This window comes from Corvus moneduloides, chromosome 1 (assembly GCF_009650955.1).
Source record: "Corvus moneduloides isolate bCorMon1 chromosome 1, bCorMon1.pri, whole genome shotgun sequence".
Taxonomy (NCBI): domain Eukaryota; kingdom Metazoa; phylum Chordata; class Aves; order Passeriformes; family Corvidae; genus Corvus; species Corvus moneduloides.
The window spans coordinates 114,097,107-114,106,231 of record NC_045476.1 but is presented as its reverse complement, the minus strand read 5'-3'; the positions used below and the strand labels follow the sequence as shown (position 1 = coordinate 114,106,231).

Sequence of the window (9,125 nt, the reverse complement as noted above, 5' to 3'; positions counted from 1 at the left end):
CACTTGTGCTCCTCGGAACCGGCCCACGGAAGATTTCACAGCATTAAAAACCTTTTCTAAACAGATCTGGACTTGCTCTGAGCCATCTTCTAGCATCCATATATCCTGCCAGGCCTGTTGGCCTACCGCACTGTGGTGCTGATGACAGCCCCAGCTTTTGGATCCAAGCTGGCCTGTATCCAACCAACTCAGGATGGGAAGGAGCCCTGCTCAGATGGTCCTGTCACAGGCCACAGAGACACAGCCAGGGCAAGCACTTCCAGTGTCCCCATGTCCCCACCCAAGGTTCCCCCAGGGCCTGAATTTACTAAGAAAAAAGGTGCATTTAATAATGTCCAACCAAGCTTTTACAGTTTTAATGTCAAGGTAATCCTAGCTCATATTTATACATCAGGTTGCACTCTTTCTCTCCACACTCCTTATGTCAGTTTGTGTAAGATTGAGGGAAACCAGCATCTACTGATCCCCTCCTTTAGTAAAAAGGCACACGGCTGCTACTGCACGAAGAGCCCTACACGGTCTCGGAGGAAAAAGCGGGAGGCAGTGGTTCTTCGTCGGGATGATTTTTCCTGCAGATACAAATGCCGTTTTCTTCTCTTTCAGCACAGCACCCTCTAGTGCCTTCCCCAAATCCTGGAAATGCATGGTCTGTGACTGCCCGAGCACTGATCAGCTAAGGGTTTCTCTAAAGGGAAGGATGTATTCAGAGCAGCTTCACACCATAGAGCATTCGGCTTCCATTCAGCTGGCACGAGTAAATGTGACTCTACATAGGTCACCATTGGTATTAAGAACAAAACGTTCAACTGGAGTGTCCTGGGTTGCAGTGTATTCTATTACCATCCCCATCAGCTGTTGAAATCAGGTGGGGCAGTGTTTCCTTGCCTCCTCCCCCCAGACTATCTTTCTGTTAATTGCCCATCATTGTCCTGCCGCCTGACTCAGAGATAACTCCCTCCGGACTATCTTCTGTTAATGAGCCTAATCAACACTTTGCCTCATGACTCGTTACCCCATTGTGAGATGCTCCACCCAGAGGGAGGAACCAAGCATCCCATCGTGGATATAAGCTGAGGCTGAACACCAGAGAGACGGGCTTCCCACTGGATTTCCAGAGGACAGGAGCTACACAGCCACCACTGGACTTCCAGAGGAAGAGCAGACTGTTTCACTACAGGATCACTGCTTCAGAGGACTGCAGCCACCATTCTACCAGACTGCTACCACCACCCTGCCTAACAGGGTGTCAGGTTGTACCTTGACTCTGTCAGTTTGATAGTGTTTTCTTTTACCTTTTTTTCTCCTTTTCTTTAATTTCCATTAAATTGTTATTCTGACTTGGTGCCTCCCACTGGTTTGTTTTCAAACTAGCACATAATTTGGCGCCCAACGTGGGGCAGCTTTGAGAGAAAGTCAGAATTACAATTTTGTGTTAACGGAAACCTATTCACCATGGTGCTCAGCTTGTCTATGTGGGTACTGTATCTTGCTCTCTATATTTTTCCTCACATGGGGAACTACCTGCCTGTAGTATTACTCCTGTTAAAACCAGGGAATGGTATGAGAATTGCTTTAATGGTTTATTATGTCTACAGCATAATAACCTGTGAGGCGATGAATACCATTCAGAGTATATACTCAGTTTTGTTTGGCTGTCCTAGTCTGGGCTCCTATGTCTGGGATCTCCTCAACAATCGCACCCAGCCCCTGGTGGGAGGAGTAGAGAGTGGTTTCTTCCAGCCTTTCAGGCCAGGCACAGCAGTTTTTGAAAATATTGAATTCCCTCTGGATGTCAAAGACGGCATAAACTTGCTGTCAGTTCTGCTTTGTCTTCTCTGTACAGCCTGCACCATGTACACCATGCTTAGAATCAGAGCTATGGCACAGCATCCTCAGGATGAGGGAGGGAAAAAGAGCAGAGCAACAAACACCATGCCTACGCAGACTGACACAGAGGAGAAAGGAACCAAATGCAAAGCAACAGCGTCCATGTCTACGCAGACTGTCACCGAGGAGAAAGAACCCAGATGCAAGACAACAGCGTCCATGTCTACGCAGACTGACACAGAGGAGAAAGAAACCAAATGCAAAACAACAGCATCCATGTCCACGCAGACTGACACAGAGGAGAAAGAACCCAGACACAAGACAACAGCGTCCATGTCCACGCAGACTGACACAGAGGAGAAAGAACCCAGACGCAAGACAACAGCGTCCATGTCCACGCAGACTGACACAGAGGAGAAGGGAACCAAAAGCACTGTCAGCGTCCCCACGCAAACCATCACTGAACCAGAACAGCCTAAACCGATTGCAGTTGCCCCCGTGCAGAAGAAGAAATCAAAAAGCAAATCAGTCCGCATAGTGACTGACGAGGATGCAGCAGGACCTTCGCACCCAGCAGAAGAGGCAGAGCCAGAGATCATCACTCGGTCGCTATCCCTGGGTGAGCTGCGAGACCTGCGGAGGGAATTCACCCGCCAGACGAACGAGTCTATCCTGACCTGGCTGCTCCGCATCTGGGACGCTGCAGCCAATGACACCATTCTGGACGGAAGTGAGGCCAGGCAACTGGGATCTCTGTCCCGGGATGTGGTCATTGACCAGGGGATCGGGAGAACCCAAGAAACCCTCAGCCTCTGGCGGCGACTGCTTACAAGTGTAAGGGACAGGTACCTTTGTAAAGAAGACCTCCAGGTGCACCAAGGAAAATGGAGCACAATGGAACAAGGTATCCGGTGCCTGAGGGAATTGGCTGTGCTGGAGATCATTTTCTCAGAAGATGAGAGATTTCCTAAGAGCCCAGATGGTGTCCAGTGCACGTCACAGATGTGGCTGAGGTTCGCACGCCTTGGACCAGAGCTATACTCCCGTTACCTGGCAACACTGCAATGGAGGGAAGGCGAGGACAGGGTGGGCGTCTTGGTGAACAAACTGAGGATTTACGAGGACACCGTCACAGCCCCGTTTCGCACCCATGTCTCATCCGTGGAAACAAGTCTTTTGGCTGAGCAAGTCCGGAGCTTGATTGAAGAAGGCCATCAGAAACTGAAAAAGGAACTTAAGGAAGAGATTTACCACATCCCACCAGAACCAACAAGAGTCTCTGCCATTAGGAGCCGGCGACCCCCAACCAGGGAGAGAGGATACACCCCACGAGGTAATCTCTGGTTTTTCCTTCGGGAACATGGAGAAGACATGAGTAAGTGGGATGGAAAACCCACCTCCTCCTTAGCAGCTCGGGTACGTGAACTAAAAAGAGGGACAACTACCACAAGAAGCGCATCTAGAGTCAACATTGCTCCGGTCTCCCGCACACAGAACTCCAGACGGTACCGGAATGATACTATGACCGATCCTCTTGAAGGGACCTCAGGAACGTATTCACCGGAAGGGAGCAACATGCAACATGACCAGGAATAGAGGGGCCCTGCCTCTAGCCAGGTAGAGGAAAGGGAGAATCGGGTCTTTTGGACTGTGTGGGTCCGATGGCCTGGCACATCTGACCCACAAAGATACACGGCTTTGGTTGACACCGGTGCTCAATGTACTCTGATGCCATCAAGGTATGTGGGAGCAGAACCCATTTCTATTTCTGGGGTGACAGGAGGATCCCAGCAGCTGACTGTACTGGAAGCTGAAGTGAGTTTAACTGGGAACGAGTGGCAGAAACACCCCATCGTGACTGGCCCGGAGGCCCCGTGCATTCTCGGCATAGACTATCTCAGAAATGGATATTTCAAGGACCCAAAAGGACATCGTTGGGCTTTTGGGATAGCTGCTGTGGAGACAGAAGATATCAGACAACTGAGTACATTGCCTGGCCTCTCTGATGACCCCTCTGCCGTGGGACTGCTAAGAGTTGCAGAACAACAGGTGCCAATCGCCACAGCAACAGTGCACCGTCGGCAATACCGCACCGACAGAGACTCTATGGTTCCCATCCATGAGATGATTCGCAAACTGGAGAGCCAAGGGGTGGTCAGCAAGGCCCATTCACCTTTCAACAGCCCTATATGGCCAGTGCGTAAGTCCAGTGGAGAATGGAGGCTGACGGTGGACTACCGTGGCCTGAATGAGGTCACGCCACCACTGAGCGCCGCTGTGCCAGACATGTTGGAACTTCAGTACGAGCTGGAGTCCAAAGCAGCGAAGTGGTACGCCACTATTGACATTGCCAATGCCTTCTTCTCCATTCCTTTGGCAGCAGAATGCAGGCCCCAGTTTGCTTTTACCTGGAAGGGTGTGCAATACACCTGGAACCGACTGCCCCAGGGGTGGAAGCACAGTCCCACCATTTGCCACGGACTGATCCAGACTGCATTGGAAAAGGGTGAGGCTCCAGAACATCTGCAATACATCGATGACATCATCGTGTGGGGAAACACAGCAAAGGAAGTGTTTGAGAAAGGAGAGAAAATCATCCAGATTCTCCTGGAAGCTGGCTTTGCCATCAAAAGGAGCAAAGTCAAGGGACCTGCCCAAGAGATCCAGTTCCTGGGAGTAAAGTGGCAAGATGGACGACGTCAGATTCCCACTGAGGTCATCAATAAGATCACTGCGATGTCTCCACCGACCAGCAAGAAGGAAACACAAGCTTTCCTAGGCGCCATAGGTTTCTGGAGGATGCACATTCCCGAGTACAGCCAGATCGTGAGCCCTCTCTACCTGGTTACCCGCAAGAAGAATGATTTCCACTGGGGCCCCGAACAGCAGCAAGCCTTTGCCCAGATCAAGCAGGAAATCGCTCATGCGGTAGCCCTTGGCCCAGTCAGGACAGGACCAGAGGTGAAGAACGTGCTCTACTCTGCAGCCGGGAACAATGGTCTGTCCTGGAGCCTCTGGCAGAAGGTGCCTGGTGAGACTCGTGGCCGACCACTGGGATTCTGGAGCCGAAGCTACAGAGGGTCTGAAGCTAACTACACTCCCACAGAGAAGGAAATCTTGGCAGCCTATGAAGGAGTCCAAGCTGCCTCAGAGGTAATTGGCACTGAAGCACAGTTGCTTCTGGCACCCCGACTACCGGTGCTGGGTTGGATGTTCAAGGGAAAGGTTCCTTCCACGCATCATGCCACCGACACCACATGGAGCAAGTGGATCGCCCTCATCACACAGCGTGCCCGTATTGGAAACCCGAATCGCCCTGGGATTCTAGAAATTATAACAAACTGGCCTGAAGGTGAGACTTTTGGATTATCCTCTGAAGAAGAGGAAGAGCAAGTGACTCGTGCTGAGGAAGCCCCACCATATAATGAGCTACCGGAGACTGAAAGACGTTATGCCCTCTTCACTGATGGTTCCTGCCGAATTGTAGGCGCTAACCGGAAGTGGAAAGCTGCAGTATGGAGCCCCACACGACGAGTTGCACAAGCTACCGAGGGACAAGGTGGATCGAGTCAGGTTGCAGAGCTTAAAGCCGTCCAGCTGGCTTTGGATATCGCTGAACGAGAGAAGTGGCCGAGGCTCTATCTCTACACCGACTCATGGATGGTAGCTAATGCTCTGTGGGGATGGCTGGATCGCTGGAGAAAAGCCAACTGGCAGCGCAGAGGGAAACCCATCTGGGCCGCTGAGATTTGGCAGGACATCGCCGCCCGAGTAGAGAAGCTGACCGTGAAGGTTCGACACGTGGATGCGCACGTACCCAAGAGTCGGGCTAATGAAGAGCATCGCAACAACGAGCAGGTGGACCGAGCTGCCAAGGTGAAAGTATCACAGGTGGATCTGGACTGGCAGCACAAGGGAGAATTATTCCTAGCTCGTTGGGCCCATGATGCCTCTGGTCATCAGGGGAGAGATGCAACATACCGATGGGCCCGTGACCGAGGGGTGGACCTTTCCATGGACAGCATCTCACAGGTCATCCACAGTTGTGAGACCTGTGCTGCAATCAAACAGGCCAAGCGGATGAAGCCTCTGTGGTATGGTGGACGATGGTCAAAGTACAGGTATGGTGAAGCCTGGCAAGTTGACTACATCACCCTTCCCCAAACCCGCCAAGGCAAGCACTACGTGTTGACCATGGTTGAAGCAACCACTGGATGGCTGGAGACCTACCCTGTGCCTCATGCTACAGCCCGGAACACCATCCTGGGCCTGGAAAAGCAAGTCCTGTGGAGACATGGCACCCCTGACAGGATCGAGTCAGACAACGGGACTCATTTTAAGAACAGCCTCATCAACACCTGGGCCAGAGAACACGGTATCGAATGGATATATCATATTCCTTATCATGCACCAGCTGCTGGAAAAGTTGAACGCTGCAATGGACTACTTAAAACTACCCTAAAGGCACTTGGTGGGGGGACCTTCAAAAATTGGGAAGTGAACTTAGCAAAGGCCACCTGGATAGTCAATACCCGAGGGTCCATCAATCGAGCTGGTCCTGCCGAGTCTGAACCCTTGCACACAGTGGATGGAGATAGAGTCCCTGCGGTACACCTGAGAGGTATTTTAGGAAAGACTGTTTGGATTAATCCCACCTCAGGCAAAGACAAACCCATCCGTGGGATTGTCTTTGCTCAAGGACCTGGTTGCACTTGGTGGGTAATGCAGAAAGATGGGGAAACCCGTTGTGTACCACAAGGAGACCTAATCTTAGGTGAGAACGGTGTGTAGGTTTCACTGTGTATATATATATATATATATGTATGTGTGTTTTAGAGTTTAAGAAGGTATTGATTTGGGATAATGTAGATGGTAATAGAATAAGGGGTGGATAATGTCCTGGGTTGCAGTGTATTCTATTACCATCCCCATCAGCTGTTGAAATCAGGTGGGGCAGTGTTTCCTTGCCTCCTCCCCCCAGACTATCTTTCTGTTAATTGCCCATCATTGTCCTGCCGCCTGACTCAGAGATAACTCCCTCCGGACTATCTTCTGTTAATGAGCCTAATCAACACTTTGCCTCATGACTCGTTACCCCATTGTGAGATGCTCCACCCAGAGGGAGGAACCAAGCATCCCATCGTGGATATAAGCTGAGGCTGAACACCAGAGAGACGGGCTTCCCACTGGATTTCCAGAGGACAGGAGCTACACAGCCACCACTGGACTTCCAGAGGAAGAGCAGACTGTTTCACTACAGGATCACTGCTTCAGAGGACTGCAGCCACCATTCTACCAGACTGCTACCACCACCCTGCCTAACAGGGTGTCAGGTTGTACCTTGACTCTGTCAGTTTGATAGTGTTTTCTTTTACCTTTTTTTCTCCTTTTCTTTAATTTCCATTAAATTGTTATTCTGACTTGGTGCCTCCCACTGGTTTGTTTTCAAACTAGCACATGGAGATATCCCACACTTAGATTCACAGGCAGGCGGCTGGGATCTGCTCTCACTTAAATAGATGGTCTGCAGGATCTCACCCTAGAACTGGATCAAAGCTTTTCTAGAAAGCTCCCATCAGCAAGTCCAAATAACAAAAGATTCATCACTTTTCCTGGTCGATTTTAACACTTAAATTGCTTTAATAATTGTAAACTCCATCTTAATTCAAGATCCAGCATAATCCAGCATAATTTCAGCGTAACACCCATTGGAGCTTCTCTGTGAAACGTAATCCTCACTCCCCCAAACCTCCTTTTCACATCTAGGAGCCTATACTGGACAATAAAATCAACTTTCACTCTTCGTCTCCATGACAAACTGAAAAGACAGAAATTTCTAAGCCTTTCAGCTTAAGGCCTACATTCAAACCTTGGATTACTTTAACGGCCATTTTCTATTTCATTGTTCTACTGTTTGGAAATGAAAATCACATCTGGGGAACAGCAAGGAAAAGATCCTTCTTGTTTAGGAGATCACCTCGATGGCAAAAACACGTCCAGAAGTGCACATGCCAACAACCAGACAGTAGTATAAACTGTGGCAGAAGCTCTTCACAGCTGCACCTGTAAACAGCAGAGGTGCATTGGATTGCTAGAGGTGGGAGCTAGGAGCGGTCCAAGGAAGAGATGTTTCTTTCTGGCATTCTCTCCTTTATATCTTTAAGCACTGCTTTGGTTTCCTTAGCCACACCTAATACCAGGAGTTTTTGTAGAAGCAGTTGAGATTCGGGTCTCCACATCTACTGGTTTTAATGTTTACAACTTGGGGTTTATCATGCTGAAGGCTCCTGGCTGTTGCCATCACACACATCCTTCAGTGCTCCTTATCTATCACCAAGCCTAAAAATCATTGCTGGTTGATTACTCATCTCCTCTCCTCCCAATGAACTTCTTTTGTTGATAATTTTAGCTCCCACTTCACCCTTTCCTATAAATCAAACCTATTTCACCCACTAGAACCTTTTCATTTTTTCTGCCTTCCTTCCCCTGCCTTGTGCAATCACAGCTTTTGCCCAGACCCCCGGGGGTGCAACAGCCCACCTCAGCTCTCACAGAATCACAGTCACAGAACGGGGCAGGAAGGGAGGGACCACAGTGGGTCACAGTGCTCAAGCAGGCCTGTGCTAGGGCACACGGCTCAGGATTGCATCCAGATGGTTTTGAGTATCTCCAGTCAGAGGGAATCCTCACCCTCTCTGGGCAATCTGTTCCAGAGCACAGTAACCTGCACAGAAAAGAAGTTCTTATGCTCAGATGGAACCTCCTGTGCATCAGTTTCTGCCCACTGCCTCTTGTCCTACTGCTTGGTACCACCGAGGAGAGCCTGGCTCCATGCTCTAGGCACCTCCCTTGAAATATTTATACTCATTGACGTGGTCCCCTCTCAGTCGTCTCTTCTCGAGGCCGAACAGGCCCAGCTTTCAGCGTATCATCGCAACAGAGATGCTCCAGTCGCTTAAACACCTTTGTTGCCCTTCTCTAGACCCGCTCCAGGAGCTCCATGTCTCCGTTGTACTGGCGATCCCAGACCCGGACACACTCTCCCTCCAGCCCTGCGCCCTCCACACCGGCGTTCCCTATCCGCGGCACCAACACCGCCTGCACCCCATTCTGGGGGTCGGGCCCGTTCCGGACCCCAACCCGGACCCCTGCGGTGGCTCGGCCCACGGCTCGCAGGATTAGCCGGATCCGGGCCCCAGCCCGTTTCCAGCCCGTTTCCAGCCCGCTCCCGGGGCGCTCCCGCCGCGGGCCCCGCCCGTTCCGGCGGTGCGCGCGCACCGCTCCCGCCCCGCTTCCGC

At 50.9% G+C, this 9,125-nt stretch overlaps 1 long non-coding RNA gene across 1 annotated transcript; it reads right to left on the bottom strand.

Moving 5' to 3' along the window:
* Positions 1-329: 329 nt before the first annotated feature.
* On the bottom strand, positions 330-9,073 carry LOC116450608. Its single transcript, XR_004242847.1, has 2 exons — positions 7,285-9,073; positions 330-806 (listed from the first exon to the last, which is right to left on the bottom strand). It is a non-coding gene; the product is annotated as an uncharacterized LOC116450608 (long non-coding RNA).
* Between the last annotated feature and the right edge of the window lie 52 nt (positions 9,074-9,125).